This window comes from Macrotis lagotis, chromosome X (genome assembly GCF_037893015.1).
Source record: "Macrotis lagotis isolate mMagLag1 chromosome X, bilby.v1.9.chrom.fasta, whole genome shotgun sequence".
NCBI classification, from domain to species: Eukaryota; Metazoa; Chordata; class Mammalia; order Peramelemorphia; family Peramelidae; genus Macrotis; species Macrotis lagotis.
The window spans coordinates 477,168,490-477,188,154 of record NC_133666.1 but is presented as its reverse complement, the minus strand read 5'-3'; the positions used below and the strand labels follow the sequence as shown (position 1 = coordinate 477,188,154).

The window sequence follows — 19,665 nt, the reverse complement described above, 5'->3', positions numbered from 1 at the left end:
CAGAGTAGGAAATAGAACCTATACATCCAAATGGTTCCAAAATCTTCCTGATTATTCTGCAAGATAATCATAAACGGCCAGGGAAATTCTTAGAATAGCAACAACTAAAATCTCATCCTGGTCATAAATGAATGAAGAGAGAAGTATATGAACAGTCTTCTAGCACCAGACTACAAATGATGAAAAGGGTATGCAGAAAAAAAAGAAAAAAAGCAGATGAAATATCAAACTATGGCAATCTTGTGACCAAGAGTCCCCTCTCTGTGTGATCTGGTCCCAGTTTATGATCTAGACCAGAATCTGCATTTCTTACAAGGGGATGTTGTCTGGCAGTTCCAACACCATTTGCGAGAGGCATGGACTGCAAAACAGTGGTAGCCACATGCACTACTTGGCCACCCAGGACAACCATGTGAATGCTTAGTCATCTCAAGACAAAGACAACTGCTGATTGCCTTAGTTTCCTAACTACTGATAAGAAAGTCTGTATTCTAGGCTATAGAAGGAAGGAAAGAAGGAGGGAAGGAAGGAAGGAAGGAAGGAAGGAAGGAAGGAAGGAAGGAAGGAAGGAAGGACGGAAGGAAGGAAGGAAGGAAGGAAGGAAGGAAGGAAGGAAGGAAGGAAGGAAAGAAGGAAGGAAGGAAGGGGAAAGAAGAGCAATCTTATAGGTCAGTGCCTTCTATAAATAATCACTGAGATTCATTCAGACTCCTGGTGAAAGGTACATTTCTAGAACATCAGAATCTACTTTACCATTCCCCTTCCTGATTCACCACCACATTGGACAAAATAGAAATAATAATTTTTTTAAAGGAATACACTGAGGAGCAGCTAGATGGTACAGTTGATAGTTCCCCGGCCCTGGAGTCAGGAAGACCTGAGTTCAAATGCGGCCTCATACTTAATAATTACCTAGCTAAAAGTCACTTAACCTCATTGCCTTGTAAAAACAAAAATCAAAATAGGAGTACATGGCATGGGTCCACATTATAGATAAAAATTTAATTAACAATGTTCCAATAATCTTTGCAGTTATAACTGAAGGTATGATATGATTTATAAAAAGTATAGTTAGGTTTAATCAGTAGGGCAAATCTTAAGATGAATTGACAAAATCCTTAATAACAAGTTTTAGGTAAAAAGATCAGATTCTTATAGCATGCTTATGTTTTCCCATAAAAGACTAAAAATTTACAGGATTTTGCATGTTATCTAACATATGACCTTTGCAGAATCTGAGTTGAAGTTTTTGCTATTAATCTATATCTTTTTTTCTTAGTTTTTGCAAGGCAGCAGGGTTAAGTTACTTGCCCAAGGCCACAAAGTTAGGTATTTATTGTCTAAGGCCAGATTTCAACACAGGTTCTCCTGTCTCCAGGGTCAGTGCTCTATCCATTGAACCACCTAACTGTCCCAGTATCATAATTTTCTAACCCTGCACCTAGGAACCTATCGATGCCCTATATTACTTCACAAAGCAATAGTTTAGTTCAGTTTATGTAAATAGTATTTTTCAACATTGAAATGAAGCATTTTTCTTGACATTTCTTTATAATCCTCTGTGTTCTCCCTTTCAATCTAGTTTCTTAGGGGACCTTCCACAGTTTTAGAATGACTGAAATGGAAGTACTGTTTCTCATATGTGTTGCCTGTGGGTGACGCTGAGAAGTTCATTTAACAATTCTTACCCTCTGACAGCTCAAATTGTATGTTGCCCAGTTACTTAGTAGAGCCAGCTTTCTCACTACGGACCTCCTGGTTCAAGAGACAAGAGGAAACAGGACACAAACAATCCCCCACAAAAAAAGAAAAAGATTTTTCCAATTAAAAATTTACTAAGTCAAATTTCATAACAGAGATTAAGAAAGTTGCTTAGTAGCTGTGTGGCCTTAGGCAAGCTACTTAACCCCATTGCCTTGTAAACAAACAAACAAACAAACAAAGAGAGAAATAAAATAAATAAACAAATATAAATAAATATAAACAAATCAAAAATATGAGTAAATAAATGAATGAATGAATAAACAAACTAAATAAATGAATGAATGAACAAAGGAACAAACAAATAAATGAATGAATGAATGAATGAATGAATGAGAGATAGAGAGATAGATAAATAAATAAAAGGATTGTTTGGCCCTTAGATTCACATTAATTTTGGAAGGTATTTGCATGCCCAAGTCTTAGAACAATTTATGACATATAATAGATGCTCAGTAAATGCATGATTACTGATCAATTGATTGTTCCTTCGGACCTGAATAATAGGTGACTTCTTTGCTCCTTCCCTCCTCCCTTCCTGTTTTCCTTCCCCATTTCTCTCCCCTTCCTCCCTCCCTGCTTCCCTCTCTCCCTTCCTTCCTCCCTCCCTCCCTTCCTCTCTCCCTCCCTCCCTCCCTCTCTCTCTCCCTCCATCCCTTCCTTTCTTCTTTCCTTCCTTCCTTCCTTCTTTCCTCATAAGAATGCTGTGTAGTTGGCTTGTTTAAGCTAGAATGCAATTTTTTTAAAAGATCCACTAAAGATCTTTTCTTTTTCTTTTTCTTCACCAACAACATATCTAGTTTTCTAGATGAAAATAAAGTGAAAGAATGGTTAGGTCTATACCTATCACTTCTATTCGCCTTATATTTGATAATTTTTTTTCTAAAAATTCACTCAGTATTCCAGGTTTCCTTGAATTCGGCAGACAAACTGAAGCTGCTTGTGCATAATCTTCCTGTATATTCTCTGGCCATATATTATCATGCTGCCTCCTTCTGATGAAATGTTACCATGATAAATCATCCCAGGGAGCTGCAGCTCTGATGAGCTGTTGCTTCAGCACCCCATTGAAACTGTCACTAATGTGATGTATTGGTGAGGCATACTGATGGTGTGTTACGCCAAAGATGGGGCTGCCCAGGGAACAAAAGGTTTAGGAGAAGATTCCACATAATTACCAGATAAAAGTCAGCCTGCACACAGTCAGCTAGGACTGCTTTCTGGGGTATGTTAAATCACTTCCCCTCAATGTGAGCTATTTCTGGAGTGACTGTCATGGCTTTCCTAGGCTGAGCAGGAGATTGAATATTAGGGGAACCCTGTCTGCTGAGGACAAAGTCTGAAAGAATAAAATTTGAATGCTATATTACAAATCACAAAAGTGAGGTTTGCTTTGTTTCCATCATCCCCCCACTATCCCTAATCTCTTTGTCAGAATCAATGAGTTGGTTTCCACAATAACTGTATTTAAGCGAATTATTTTCTCTGACTCTGTGAATGTCTAAATAGCAACTGAGAAGTAGGAGCCCCGTGAGGCAATCAGGTGTTAAGCGATGTTACTTACTATTAAATATATATCACATGGCTCAACAGTTCTGAGACTCATAAATTTAGAGCTTGAAGGGACCTTAGAGGTCATCTAGTCTAACCCAATCATTTTGTAGATGAAGAACCTAGGGCCTAGGTTAAGTGCATTTCCCAAAGGTGATAAATGGCAATGAAGAAATTTAATATCAGTTGAACTGCACCACACTGTATTCCAATGTAATTGTAAAGTAGTGTTCTTTTAAGTTGCTGTTCTTTCATTTGAATCAAAAAAAAGTATAAAAATGTTTAGATCCACTGCTAAAGGATGGAAGGTTGTTAATAGTAATGGAATATTGTGATGCCTAAAGTAGGAAAAAGAACTTTGGTTCTTAATAAAAAACTGTTAAAATAAATTGGTACAGAAAATGAACTGTAAATAATAATAAACTCTCAAATCACCTTGTGAAAGTCTTGCTATATTGTCTCATTTGCATGTAAACAATTGAATTGTTTAAAGAGACAGAGAAGAATTTTAATTGAAAAAGTATGAGGAGATAATTCAAAGACAGAAAATAAGATGGTGGTCAATAAGAAGAACACAACACCTACAGGACATTGTGGCTCCTCAGTTCACTTTCCCAGATATTTTAAGAATTAAGAGGGTAGGGAACATTCCAAGAGAGGCAGGAGATGCCATTGCCTGAGCTCTCTGTATCAAAATCCCACCCCACTTCATTTTCTCTTTCTTCTACTCATTCCCCCAACATGTGACTCCTAGGAAAGGCCATTTCATAGACACACACACACACACACACAAACACACACAGACACCACAGGGGCATTTTGACACTCTCAACTATAGAAAATGGTAAAGATTTAAAATAATGTTTTGGAAGTGCAACCCAGTGCCTCTCAGGAAAAACTAAAAAAGCTAAGAAAGGGCAATCAGAACACCAGTCTTGAAATATTACCTAAATTAGGATCCAAATGGAAGAGACAAGGTTAAACAGATTTCTCAAGCTTATGAAGTGCTTTCTGATGCAACAAAAAGAAACTTATGTGTCAAAGGTGAAAAAGAAATTATCAGAATGTGGTTCTGGTGTTGGCTTTGGTTCTCCAATGGATGTCTTTGATTTTTTTTGGAGGAGACAAAAGAATACAAAGGGAATGGAAAGGTAAAAATGTTGTTCATCATATGTCAGTGACGTTTTAAGATTTATATAATGGTGCAACAATACATCTGGTTTTGCGAAAGAATATAGTTTGTTGTAAATGTGAAAGACTGATTGGAAAGAAAAGAACTGTGGAAGATTGACCCAATTCAAAGAGGTACAGGAATGCAAATAAGAATTCATCAGATACGATGAGGAATGACTGGGCAAATTTAATTTTCATGGAATTCCAAGGGCATGAAGAACAAATCAACCCTAACAATAGATGTAAAAAATTATATTAAAAGGAAAATTGTTCAGAGAAAAAGATTCTACAAGTTCATATTGACAAGGGTATAAAAGATGATCAAAAAAATTGCATTCAGTGATGGAGCCAGGACTTTAGCCAGAATCCATTATTTTGGATCAGAAGGACAATACTATATTTACATAATAAGTGAGGACCTTTTTTGGGTCTATGAATATCCAGCTGACTGAAACATTGTGTGACTTTTGGAAAGCACTATTGACTCTTAATAATGGACCAATGTCATTACTTCTAATCCTGTTCAGATTGTCAAACATAGAAATATTAAATGTCTGTGAATGAAGGTATATCAATTTGTCACTGACCTTATGAGAAAGGATTTCTAAAAATTGAATTTCACATAAACTTCCCAGAGAATGGTTTTCTTTCATCAAACAAGCTATATTTGTGAGTCATATACTGAAAGAAAGGAAGTAGAGAAGACTGAAGAAATGGATGAGGTAAAACCAATGGATTTTGACCTATCTGAAGAATGAAGACATCATCACAATGGAGAAATTTATGAGGATGATGGAACCCCCCTGCCGAGTTGGTACTCGGTGTCAAATCTCTAAATGGGGGTCAGAGAATATTCTTCCCTACAATGTTGACTTTGATATGCATTAATGAATTAATGAAAGATTATAATCATTGTAATACACTAACAACAAGCTGTTTGTGCTGTCATACTCAATTATAACTGTTTTTAAAAGTAAATTAATAACATCAATAATATAAAATGCTACTTTTGCAATGATGTTAGTTCTACTTCTTGACTTTCAGCTTCAGGGTGGAGTGAGTCTCTGCTTTTGAAGTGGAAGAGACACTGCCCCAAGCTTCAGACATTTTTGTGCAATTGTTTCAATTATAATTCTGGGGACCCATAAGCTTTTGTTTCTTTCAAGGTGGAGTGATCTAGGGAGAGGTATGTTTACTACTCTTCTGGCCTGTGCTCTGTTCTTTGAACAACTACAAGCACTCTTTTCCATTCTATTTCCAGAGTCCCAGAACCCCTGTAACTATCAACTCTGATATGTCAATGGACCTCAGGGACTGTGACCAGGTCGAAATATGGGCAATGTAATAAATTCCTGTCCCTGGTGCTGACAGAAGGACCCCTGTAATCTCCTTCTGACCAGTTGTATGACCCATTTTCCATTTGTATACTGAATGATCTGGAAAAGGTCGCTGCTACTATTGATTCAATTTATCACAAAGACCCACTGTGGGTTTGGGTTTGTTGGTACAAAACATGTGTTACACTACAAATCACTCTCTTGTCAACATTCAAAGTTGTCATTGGATAAAAAATAATTTCACTTGATCCTCTTAAAGGTTTTTCCATTCCAGAAATTTTTTGAGGCATTATTTATAGGTTTTGAGGAGTTTAGAGAGATTTCAGATAGTTTCTGCCTTTTCTCCACCAACTTGGCTCTGTTTCCCCCAACTAGATTTTCTGTAAATCTCTTGATATCAAACCTGGATGCCAAATTTCATCAGTATAGGGGCATATCATATAAACAAATCCAAGGATCCAAACTGACCAGTATTTATTTAGTACTACTATGTAACTGTCAGTGAAAGCTTTCAAGGAATGCAAAGACAATAATATCTCTCCTCCAGTGATTTAATTCTATTAGAAGGAAGATGGGAGGAAATAACACATAAAGAGGAAAGATCATACCTAACTTGAAAAGGTGGAACAGATTAACTATGAAGAAGAGAAAACACTTTCTCTAGGAGGCAATACTAAGATAAGCCTTGAGGATAACTGAGTTACAGAAAAAAAAAGGAAAACATTCATGCTATGGAATTGCCTTTACAAGAACACAGAGTTGGAAGATTCAGTGTTAAGTTGAGGAAACAGCTCTGATGTCAATTTGCTAGAATGACTAGTTTTCTTGAGTAGGGGTTTTAGAACACAGACTGCTTTAGTCTATACATGTGTAGAAACATTTTATAGAGGGGAAGAAACTAAAAGATAAATTAAGAGAATGCCTTAACAGTTCAGGCAAGATGTGATCGACACATATAGCTCTACTCTCTGAACTAGAATGATTACTTTCTGAATGGAAATAAAGAGATAACTGAGAGAGATGTTGTGGAGATATAATTGACAGGACTTGACGAATGATCTACTGTGAGTGTGAAGGAGAAGGAAAAGTAAAAAAATAATTCTACAACTGGAAACCTGAATGACTAAAATAGTGATGGTGTTCTCCAAACATATAGAGTAGTAATAGTTTAACAGAGCATTTTGCTAGGTGTATGAGATGGGAGTGCTAGAGTAGAAGTAAGTATGGAGTAGAAGTAATAAACCTGTTTTGAACATGTTGAATTTAAGATGACAAAGTCATAAATTTCCAATACATAAACCATTAAGCTTCTGCTTGAACACCTTCAAGAAAGGTAAATTCAATAACCCATAAGGCAGTCTATTTCTTGTATAAGTTCCAAAGTATTGCTATTTTTCCTTCAAACATTGAGTCTAAATTTACCTCTTTGCCACTTCCACTGCTACTTAGTGATTCTTTTCTTTGAGAGCAAATAGAACACACAGCAGCAGTACCAGAGATCATTTATTTTTTTTAGGTTTTTTCCAAGGTATATGGGGTTAAGTGGCTTGCCCAAGGCCACACATCTAGGTAATTATTAAACGTCTGAGACCAGATTTGAACTCCTGACTCCAGGGCCAGTGCTTTATGCTCTGAGCCATCTAGCTGCCCTAGAGATCATTTCTGATGGCATTGCAGTCATTAAATAAAGAGAAGCTTGGTCTTTGGAGGAAAAAATTTTGGCAAATATGGATGGCATGTTAAAAAAGCAGAGATATCACCTTGCCAGTAAAGGTCCATTTAGTCAGCTGTGTTTTTTTCCAGTAGCAATATTTAGCTTTGAGAGTTGAATTATGAGCAAAACTGAACACTTCAGAATCAACATTTTTGAATCGTGATGCTGATGAAAACCCTATGGGTCTCTGAGACATCAAGGACATCAAATTAGTCAATGCTTAAAGAAATTAATTCAGGCTATTCACTGGAAGCTTAAATACTGAAGCTGAAGCTTTAATACTTTTATTGCATAATGGGAATATGGAACTTATTGATAAAGACTCAGTTCACGGGAAAGTTTGAAGGAAAAAAGAAAAGACAATTTAGATACATAGTATCATGGAAAAAACAACATGAAATTGAACAAATGAGACATAATGTAGGCTAGAAGGGTGAATGAGTTCATGAAGAGTCAAAAATTATTGAGCAACAATTTTCAACTTGATAAATATTCAAACAGTTGCAGTATCCTCACTCAAAGTGCCTAGGATCTTGAGTTTTCTTAAAGCAAACCTCCTCAATCTCTTATAGAATTCTCTTATGACATGAACTTGACTCACTTCACAATGCCATATGCCTCAAGAATTAAATAATACAAATAAAATCTATCAACTTCGATTTTATATTTATATCTGAAAGCTATATATGTCTCCTGATACTGGTCAAAATCAGATAAACTCTTTTTGAGACTTGGATATTTCTCATTGATATTGACCTTTTAATACACTAAAACTCCCAGATCTTTTTCATACAGATTCTATTCATGCCAACCTAAATTTTATATCTCTCTATTATAAAACAACAATTTCTTGAATTCAAATATGATATTTCACCTTTTTACTTTAGCAAATTTCATCATATTTGATGTAGTCCAAGAGACTAAACTGTTAAGATCCTTTTGAATTATGATTGTCATTCAGGATATTGACTAACCTTTCCACAGTATTTATTTTATACTCATATTCCTCCTATCATATGCTCTTGCACACTGAACTGTCTCATTTTTGAATTTTTATCACCACCATAAACTTAAATACTTAATAAATGTTTTCCTTTATTATTTGACTCACTCATTCAAAGAAAAATAACTTGTTAGGAAATTAAAAAAAATAGCTGTCAGTACCTTTGGGCCTGTTTTACTTTTCTTTATTAGACCCTTAGGAACTGACTTCTAAATAGTAATCTTGATTCTTCTGTTTTCTTTCTTTTAGGTTATTTTTCTATTTTGTTTTATTTTAATTTTGTGTAGAGTGGTAACATCTCATTATTCTAGATCATTTGGATTGTAAAGAAACATGTATTCAACATTTCACTTTATTTTTTTGTGATGTAAGGCACTGACTACAGTATACATACAAAATTGCCTGCTCATGGAAATTATAGGAGAGAATATTCCTGCTTTTTATACTCATTAAGATTTTCAGATTTCTTTTGAGAACTCTTTGAGTGTTGACACATACCTCATTGAAACTTTTATAATCTTTTAGCACGTTTTAAAAAACCTGAGAATCATTACCAACTTACTTTTTCTTCTTATTAATCACTTTTTTTATGATTTTTAAGTTGTTAATTTACTTTGCCAAAGGTTAAGCTATTGAAGGTTGACGGTTCACTAATTCTTTTGGAATACTTTGTATTTTACTCAGCATGTTTCAGGTATTTTTTTAACTTATTAGTTTTTCAATTTATAACCTTGTCTTTTGAACTCACCAATCTTTGATTCTACACCTGTTCCTTAACTTCCAATCATTTTTTTCCTTTAGTTAGAATCTCCTAAAGACTAGCCCTTTTTCCTTTAGTTATTCATTTCTAAAGCAAGTTACTATCAGGAAATATATTTTCTTTATACCTTTTTCCTAAATGACAGAAAACTGAATCTCACACACACACACACACACACAGAAACACAGAGAGAGAGAGAGAGAGAAATAGAGAGAGAGAGAGAGAGAGAGAGAGAGAGAGAGAGAGAGAGAATTAGAGAAAATGAAAAAGCATGCTTCAACCTGCATTCAGAGTTTATCACTCTTTCTGGAGATGGAGGAGGTTATTATTGTGCATATTATTCTCCTATTTCTGCTCACTTCACTTTGCATCAATAAACCTTCATGAATTTTTTTCTTAAACTATCCTATTCATCATTTCATACAGCACAATAGTATTCTATCACAGTCATATACCACAACTTATTCAGTCTTTACTCAATGAACACGCATTGACTCAATTTCCAATTCTTTGGCATCTCTCTCGATAGATAGATAGATAGATAGATAGATAGATAGATAGATAGATAGAGATAGATATTTATAGAGATATAGATGTAAATACATATATATGTAATATACATATATATTTTTGCCTGAGTAAATAATTTTCCTTTTTTAAAAAAAAATCTTTGGAAATTGGGTACAGGTGGGTCAAAAATTATGAGTTTTATAGCCCTTTGAGTATAGTTCAAAAATGGTTGGAGTAATTCACTATTTAAATAGTTGATTTGTCTGAATATTTTTATTCCATCTCTAGAACTTGTCAGTTTTCTTTACTCTCATGTTACTCAAACTAATAAGTATGGGTTGGTATTTGAGAGGTTTTAATTGAATTTCTCTAATGAATGATTATTTAGAGTATTTTTCATATAATTATTTATAGCTTTGGTTTCTTCTTCTGAAAGCTGCCTGCTCATATATTTGAACAATTATCAATTAGAGAATGCCTATTATTTTTTTATAAATTTGGTTTAGCTCCCAATATGAAAAAAGCTTCTATTAAAGAAAATTATTGTAAAATATTTTTCCCAGTTTCCTGCTATCATTCAAGTTTTGTATGTGCAAAAACTTTTAATTTAATGTAATCAAAATTATCTTCTATACTACCCATGATTCTCTCCATCTCTTGTTTGGTCATAAACTCTCCTTATCCATAGATCTGATAAGTAATCTATGCCTCGTTAATATATTATACATTTATCTACTTTGACCTCATTTTGGTAAAAGTTATGAGATATTTGTTTATTCTTAATTTCTGAAAAATGGCTTTTCAGTTATCCTCATAATTTTTGATAACTGATGAGCTAATTTAGAGCTTGCTCAATTTAATTTTTCTAGGAGATGATTATTTAAGCCTATCACTTTTACTTCTGTTAACCTGGACTCTTTATATTGTTGAAAATAGTTATCCATTCCATTTATATTGTCATTTGACGATATATAATATGAACAAAATACAATCGGCAAAATAGCTCTTGATGATTGTTTTAATTTTATCATTTATAGGTAACATATTTTAAATTTTTTTTTCTATTTCCATCCATTTGTATGTGCATGTTTCCAACTTACAAAATTTCCCTCCACCCTTGCTTCCCAACCTCCTCCCCTCAGTAGAGAACAGTCAGGTCAGCATTTTACATACATTTTGTTCATCATATTAACAAATTAGTAATTTTTGGCATGAGGAATTATGATTACTGGAAAGAGATACATAATGCATATTTTTATTTTTATTTTTAATTTTTTACAGATTGAAAATGATAAATGTTTAAAACTGTATTTGAGCCAAAAAATAAGCTGAAAGGATAAAGAATATGAGATACATGGTCAGACAATAGTTCATATCAAGAGGGGGGGGGCGAAACAGCTAGGTGGCACAGTGGCTAGAGCACCAGCCCTAGAGTCAGGAGGACCTGAGCTCAGATCTACCCTCAGACACACGATAACCACCTAGCTGTGTGGCCCTGGGCAAGCCACTCAACCCCATTGCCTTACAAAAAAAAAAAAAAAAAGGTGGGATTTCAATGGAGTTCAGGTACAAATCAGTAAAACATGACAGCCAAAACAGGTGATGTGATAAAAGGTTTAAACAGGGCAGATCACATCTGGAATGTTGTAGCCCCATTTTTGAAGAAAGACTCTGACAAGTAGTTTATCTAATTAGTTTGACCAAGATAAGCAGACTGAAGACCATGCTACACAAGAACTGATTGAATGCATATCTTCATGTATTTGAAAGGCTATCTTAGGGGAAAAAGAATTTAGATTTGTTTTACTTTGTACCAGAGTAGTATGAATGAATGCACAGAAGGAAAAATAGGTAATATCCAAAAGTGTCGATGGCTTTCTTTAGGAAGTGAATCCTCATTTAGAGCAAATAGGGTAGATCAGTGGGTTGCATCAGGTGAGTCTGATTGTCTCTTGACCTCTCCAACAGTGATTTCTTATTAGATTTAGCCCATCATTCTAGCATCTGTTTTTGGATGCTGAGTATCATTTAGCATCTTCTCTACACCTACCAATTTTCTAGCTATGTAACCCTGGGCAATATCCCCGAATTCAATTTCACTAATATTAAAACACCTACTGTGTGCCAAGTACTACCATAAGCACTGGAATACAAAGATAAAAATGAAAAACTGCTTGGGAGTGGGTAAGAGGGAATATAGTAATCACCCAAATGGATACAAGTTACATGAAATTAGAAAATTATTTCAATGAAGAATGCCAATAGAGAGATAAGCTTCATTTGTTAAATAGCAGTAATGCCCCCATAAGAGATAATTTTTATAAAGTATTCATCAGATTTGGTAGGGGTGTTTTATTTTTTCTGTGTGTTTTGTTTTTCTTCCAAATATAGACCATTGATAATGTTGAACCATCTTTGCCTGCCTGGTAAAAATCCAACCTGAACATGATACATTATTCTAGTAATAACTTGCTGTAGTCTGGTTGCTAAAATTTGATTTAAGATTTTTGCATCAAAATTCATTAGGGAGATTGGTCTATAATTTTCATTGTTTATTTTAGTTCTTCCTGGTTTAAGTATCAGAACTATGTTGGTGTCATAAAATGAGTTTGGCAGAACTCTTTCCTCTCTTATATTTTTACATAGTTTATGTAGAATGGGAATGAATTTTTCTTTAAATGTTTGGTAGAATTCAGTTGTAAATCCATCTGGACCTGGGGACTTTTTTTTAGGGAGTTTATTTATGGTTTCTTCAATTTCTTTTTATGAAATGGGGTTATTTAAGTAATTTTATATTCTTCTGTTAATCTTGGCAGTTTGTATTTTATAAATATTCATCCATTTCACTGAAATTATCCAATTTGTTGGCATATAGTTCAATAAAGTAGTTCCAAATTATCTTTAATTTCCTCTTCAATGGTGGTTAGTTCACCCTTTTCATTTTTGATACTGGTAATTTGGTTATCTTCTTTCTTGTTTTAATCATATTAACCAGAATTTTGTCTATTTTATTGGCTTTTTCATAAAACCAATCCTTAGTTTTATTTATGAGATTGAACTCTCCCTTGATTTTCAGAATTTCTAATTTGGCATTTAATTGGGATTATTTACTTTGTTCTTTTTCTAGCTTTTTTAGTTGTATATTAAATTCCCTGGTCACCTCTTTCTCTATTTTATTCACATAAGCATTAAGAGATGTAACATTTTGGCTCAAAACAAGCAGTTCATTTTTAATACAATTTTCATTTTTGATGCTGAAAATTTTTAAAACTCAAATTAATCAATTATTTCTATTTCATTGTGCTATTTTTTCATAAACTACCTACTGATTTTATTTATTAGTTAAGTTTTCTTTTTGATTTTTCATTCTAATAATCTCTTTGATTTTCAGGATTTCAATTTTGGTATATAATTGGAGATATTTAATTTGTTCTTTATCTATTTTTTAGTTGCATGTCCAAAACATTTATCTGTTCATTCTTTTATTAATGCATTTAGAGATCTAAGCTTTTTACTAAGTACTGCTTTAACTGTAAACCAAAAATTTTGCTATCACTTTACTTAATGAAATTATTCATTATTATGATTTATACTTTGACCCCTTGTTCTTTAGTATTAGATTATTTAGTTTCTGATGAATTTGTAATCTATACTTCTACTGCCTTTTACTGAATAAATTTTTATTGTATAATGATCTGAAAAGGCTGCTTAATATTTTTGTTTTTTGGGAATCAGTGTGAGATTTTTATTCCCCAATACATTTATACCTAATATTCAATGGTGAAGTTGCCATGGAAAGTTGGGAGAAATAAAGGTATATCCTTTTCTATTCACATTCAATTTTCTTCAGAGGTTTATTATATCTAAATTTTCTTATATCCTCTTTTTTATTTTATAGTTAAATTATATGGCTTTGAGAGAAGAAAACTGAGCTCCCTGCTTGTCTAAGTTTATTGTCTATTTCCTCCTATAATCCTTTCATCTTTTCCTTTAAGAATTTGGAAGGTATACGATTTGGCATATATATGCTAATATTAATATTACCTAATTGTCTCTGATAATTTTTAGCAAATGAATGTTCCCTGATTATCTCTTCTAATTGGGCCCATTTTTGATTTGCTGGGATTATGACTGCCAATCTTGCCTTTTGCACTTCAATGAAAAATTAATAAATTCTACTCTAGCCCCTTATTTTAACTCTCTGTAATTCTTTTTCAGGTATATTTCTTGTAACAGCATATTTTTGCATTCTTCTATTTTATGGATAAATTCATCCCACTCACATTTACATGTATGATTATTATTCATGCATTTCCATCCATTCTTCTTTGTTCTACTTATTTTTGACTGTCTCTCTCTGTTTTTATAGTATCTCTCATCTAAAATCTCCTTTACTTCTAATACTGATCTTTTTTTTTACCATCTTCCTTTTTTATTCTTTGTTAGCCTTTCTTTCATTCATATCCCTCCTGTCTTCCGTTTTGGGCAAGATAGAATTCTCTAGCCAACTCTGTGTGTAGGTAGATAGATAGATAGATAGATAAATAGATAGATAGATAGATAGATAGATAGATAGATAGATAGATAGATAGATGGATGGTTAGATCGATGGATGGATGGATAGAGGGATGGATGGATGGATACAGATAGCTAATTTCCCTCTTCGAATGAATGTAGATGAGGTTCAAATGTTGTCTCCCACACTTTCCCCCTCCACTTTAAAAACTCTTACTTGTGTGCCTCTTTTATGTCAGAGGCTGCTCTCAAAAGAAGGAGCCTTGCTGTTCCATACATAGGGGCATGCAAATATATAGCAAAGATAAGTAGTTCCAGGTTGAGACATATAACCAGTCACCCAACTCTCTCCTCTAGTTCCATCAGCCAGGTGCAGTGGTCATACAACATTAAACCATTTCAGCAGACAGGCTAAGTCCACAAGCTTCAAACCCATTGGGGAGTTGAGAGATGTCTACTACAACATATGAAAACTTTCCCTGGAGAAATTGCTGAGTGAGAACTGTTGAGGGTCAGCTCATGAAAGTGAAATACACCAAGGTCACCAGAGATATGCATGTATTCTTGCTCATTAAATGGATTTGTTGGTTCACCAGTGAACCCTGACCTAAACATCTACAGAGCTAGAGGTGTGTGGGAAACTTTCTGATAAGGAAGTCTATAGACTTCAAATGATAAAAATTGTAGATTCAATCCAGGGAACAATACAGCAGGGTTTCATCTAACCTGTCATGTTTAAGATATGTTTTGTTATAAAAGTCTGAGTATCCAAGAATAAAATAATAGAGTTGGTATCATCTCTATTCAACCTCACTCTCATCAAATGTTTAGATACATACCTGAACTTTTGCTGGCAATAACTGGTGCCTGAAACAGGATGGATCTGGATGGGAATCAGTCTTGAAAGGAAAGACACTGTCTGAACATCCTTCTGGGTCAAAGAAGAGAGCTCTACAAAGGCAGCAGGCATAGAAGATTTTTTTTTAAATTTTTTTTAGAGGACATTATTTGAAAGTGCTGAGGCAGAGAGTTAAAGAAAGAGACTTATTAACAACACCAAAACAACTGGAAGAATTTATTGAATGTGTACAAAAATGTTGTCCTTGCTTTCTAGAAGAAGGAGTACTAAGTATGAAGAATGGGAAACTGTGGGGAAGCAGATGAGTGAACATTTCCTATAGGAGTCTTTTCATTGTGGGATGTTTTTAAAAATCTTTATGACTCCACCTAGAGATGTTCCTTTGGCTCAGAGCATATTAAAAAAAGTTGATGTAGATGTTCAAACAATTCAGCCGGAAGATAAAAGTAAAAAAGAGTGGTGGTTGGGCAGCTAGGTGGCATTGTGGCTAGAGTACCTGCCCTAGAGTCAAGAGTACCTGAGTTCAAATCTGACCTCAGACAATAATAATTGCATAGTTGTGTGACCTTGTTGGGCACATCACTTAACCCCAATGGTTTAAATAAAATTAAAAAAATTAAAAAAAGAAGACTGGTGGCTTTTACCTTGAGCACTACCTTCTCCTACCTTTAATAACCCACCTTCTCCTTTATGGTCTAAAGAAGAAAATGTTAACAAAGATAAGGAGTGTATGAATATTTTTCAAAACACTGCTCAAAAAGAGTTCTGGTCAAGATGGTGGAGAGAAGACATTGAAGAGAAAAAAAAAGCCTGGATTTAATATTACAGGATTTAGTGATGGAAAATTGCCCTGATACCATGGAACCAGAGGGCAAAATAGTTACTGAAAGAATACATCTCTCCCATCTAGAAAGGGATACTAAAATGAAAACACCAAGGAATATTGTGGCCAAATTCCAGAACTATCACGTAAAAGAGAAAATCCTTCAAGCAGTCAGAAGGAAACAATTTAAATATCAAGGAGCCACAGTAAGGATTATGCAGGACCTGAATCTTCATCTCATGAGACTTGGCTTAAAGTTAATTTAGACACACTTAATCTAGTTAAGAAATTTATCTTTCAAGCATTAAAAGGGGAAAAGGGGAGGGGGAGAAAAAAGGGTAACAGAAGGTAGAGAAGAAGGGGAAAAGGAAAAGGGGGAAAAAGGAGAGGGGGTCAATTAAATAGAGCCAACACAGAAACAAAACTTGGGAAATATGGATAAAGGGGAAGTGGGGGGGAATACAAACAGAAGGAAGATAGCATGGAGAGCAATAAAGGGTTAGTAATAATAATTTTGAATTTGAATGGGATCAACTGTCCCTTAAAATATCAGCAAATAGCAGAGTGGATTATAAACCAGAATCCTACAATATGTTTCTTACAAGAAACTCATTTGAAGCAGATACATATAGAATAAATGTAAAAGGTATATTTTGCTTCAACTGAAGTGAAAAAAGTAGAGGTAGCAATCCTTATCTAAGACAAAGCAGTTGCAAAAACAGATAGCATTAAAAGAGAAAAGGAAGGAAACTATATCCTCCTAAAAGGTACTATAGAAAATAAAGTAATTTCAATGATAATATGTATGCACCCAATGGGGCAGCATCCAAATTCTTAGAGGAGAAGTTGAAAGACTTACATAAAGACATAGACATCAAAACTCTGCCAGTGGGAGACCTCAATCTCCCACTCTCAGATTTAGATAAATAAAATCAAGTTAAGGAGGTAAAGAGATTGTTAGAAAACCTAGATATGATAGACCTATGGAAGAAATTGAACAGGGATAGAAAGGAATATTTTTTTTTTTCCTGCAGTACATGACACCTACTCAAAAACTGGCCATGTACTAGGACATAAAAACCTAATGATCAATTGCAGAAAGGCAAAAATAGTGAATACATCTTTCTCAGATCATAATGCAATATAAATCATATGCAATATTGGTCCAGGGGATATAGACCCAGACCTAATTGGAAACTAAATAACCTCATTTTAAAGAATGAGTGGGGGTGCCTAGGTAGCACAGTGGATAGAGCACCAGCCCTGGAGTCAGGAGTACCTGAGTTCAAATCCTGCCTCAGACACTTAATAATTACCTAGCTGTGTGAGCTTGGGCAAGCTACATAACCCCATTACCTTGGAAAAACCAAAAAAAAAAGGAATAAGTGGGTCAAGCAACAAATTATAGAAAGAATTAACTATTTCATTCTAGATAATGACAATAATGATACAATATACTGAAACATATAGGATACACTCAAGGCAGCTGTCAGGGGATATATTATATCTTTAAATGCTTATATGAATAAATTAGAGAAAGAAGAAATCATTTAACTTAATATGCAACTAAAAAAATAAAAGAACAAATTAAAACCCCCGAATTAAATACCAAATTAGAAATTCTAAAAATTAAAGGATAATTAATAAAATCCAAAGTAAGACAACTATTGAACTAATAAATAAAACCAACAGGTGGTTTTATGAAAAAAAACAATAAAAGTGATAGACTTTTGGTCAATTTTATTAAAAAAAAAGAAAGAAGAAAACCAAATTGCTAGTATCATAAATGAAAAAGGTGAACTCACCACCAATAAGCAAGAAATTAAAGTAATAATTTGGAATTATTTTGCCCAACTCTATGCCAATAAAGTTGACAATGTAAGTGAAATGGATGAATATTTACAAAAATATAAGGTTCCCAGAATAAATGAAGAGGAAATTAAAAACTTAAGTATCCCTATCTCAGAAAAAGAAATTCAACAAGACATTATTGAATTCCCTATGAAAAAATCTCCAGGGCCAGAAGGATTCACAAGTGAATTCTATCAAACATTTAAGGAACATTTGATTCCAATTCTATATAAACTCTTTGGAAAAATAGATGAAGATGGAACTCTGCCTAACTCTTTCTATGACACCAATGTGGTGCTGATACCTAACCCAGGAAGAGTTAAAACAGAGAACAAAAATTATAAACCTATCTCCCTGATGAATATAGATGCAAAAATCTTAATTAAAATCTTAGCAAAATGATTACAAGTTATCACTAGGCTAAGGCATTATCATCACGAAGGGTTTATCCCAGGAATGCAGGATTGGTTCAATATTAGGAAAACTGTTAGTTTAATTAATTATATCAATAATATAACTATTAGAAGTCATATGATCATATCAATAGATGCTGAAAAAGCTTTTGATAAAACACAGCACCTATTCCTACTAAAAACACTAGAGAGTGTAGGAATAAATGGTTTGTTGCTTAGAATAATAAGCAGTATTTATCTGAAACCATCAACAAGCATTATATGCCACAGGGATTGGCTTGAGACATTCCCAATAAAATCAGGGGTGAAACAAGGTCACACAGCTAGGTAACATTATCACCACTGCAATTCAGTACTGTATTAGGAATGTTAGCCTCAGCAATAAAAGAAGAAAAAGAAATTGAAGGACTTATAATAGGGAAGGAGGACACAAAACTCTCACTCTTTGCAGATGACATGATGGTATACCAAGATAATCCCAAAAAGTCATCTAAAAAACTACTAGAAATAATTAGCAACTTTAGCAAAGTAGCAGGATATAAAATAGACCCTCATTAATCCTCAACATTTCTATATATGACTAGCAAGATATAGCTGAATGAACTAGAAAGAGAAATCCCACTCAAAGTAACATCAGACAAAATAAAATACCTGGGAGTCTACCTGCCAAGGCAGACTCAAACAATTACAAAACTCTTCTCACACAAATAAAAGCAAATTTAAATACCTGGGAAAACATCAACTGCTCATGGATAGGTCAACCTAATATAATAAAAATGACAATTCTACCAAAACTAAACTATTTGTTTAGCACCCTACCAATCAAAATTCCAAAAAATTACTTTAATGAGTTAGAAAAATTTGTAAGTAAATGTATACGGAGAAATAAAAAGTCAAGAAATTCCAGGCATTCAATGAAAAAAGTACAAAATAAGGTGGCTTAGCCTTACCAGATCTAAAATTATATTATAAAGCATCAGTCCTCAAAACTGTCTGGCATTGGCTAAGAAACACAGTTTTGGATCAGTGGAATACACTAGGTGCAATAGCAAGAAATAATTATACTAATCTGCTTTTTGATAAACCTAAAGAGTCCAGCTATTGGGATAAAAACTCTCTCTTTGATAAAAAAAAAACTACTGGGAAAATTCGAAGTTAGTATAGAAGGCCAACACCTCACATCCTACACCAAAATGAGATAAAAATGGATGCAGGATTTAGACAAAAAAAAACAATATTATAAGCAAACTAGAAGATCAAGGAGTAGTTAACTGTCAGATCTATGGACAGTGAAATCATTTATGACCAAGAAAGAGATAGATAATATCATTCAAAACAAACTACATTAATTTTGACTACATTAAATTAAAAATCTTTTGCACAGACAAAACCACT

The 19,665-nt window shown here is 33.8% G+C and overlaps 1 pseudogene; it reads left to right on the top strand.

Annotated features, from left to right (window-relative positions):
- Positions 1-4,625: 4,625 nt before the first annotated feature.
- On the top strand, positions 4,626-5,321 carry LOC141499277 (dnaJ homolog subfamily A member 1-like; annotated as a pseudogene).
- Positions 5,322-19,665: the final 14,344 nt, after the last annotated feature.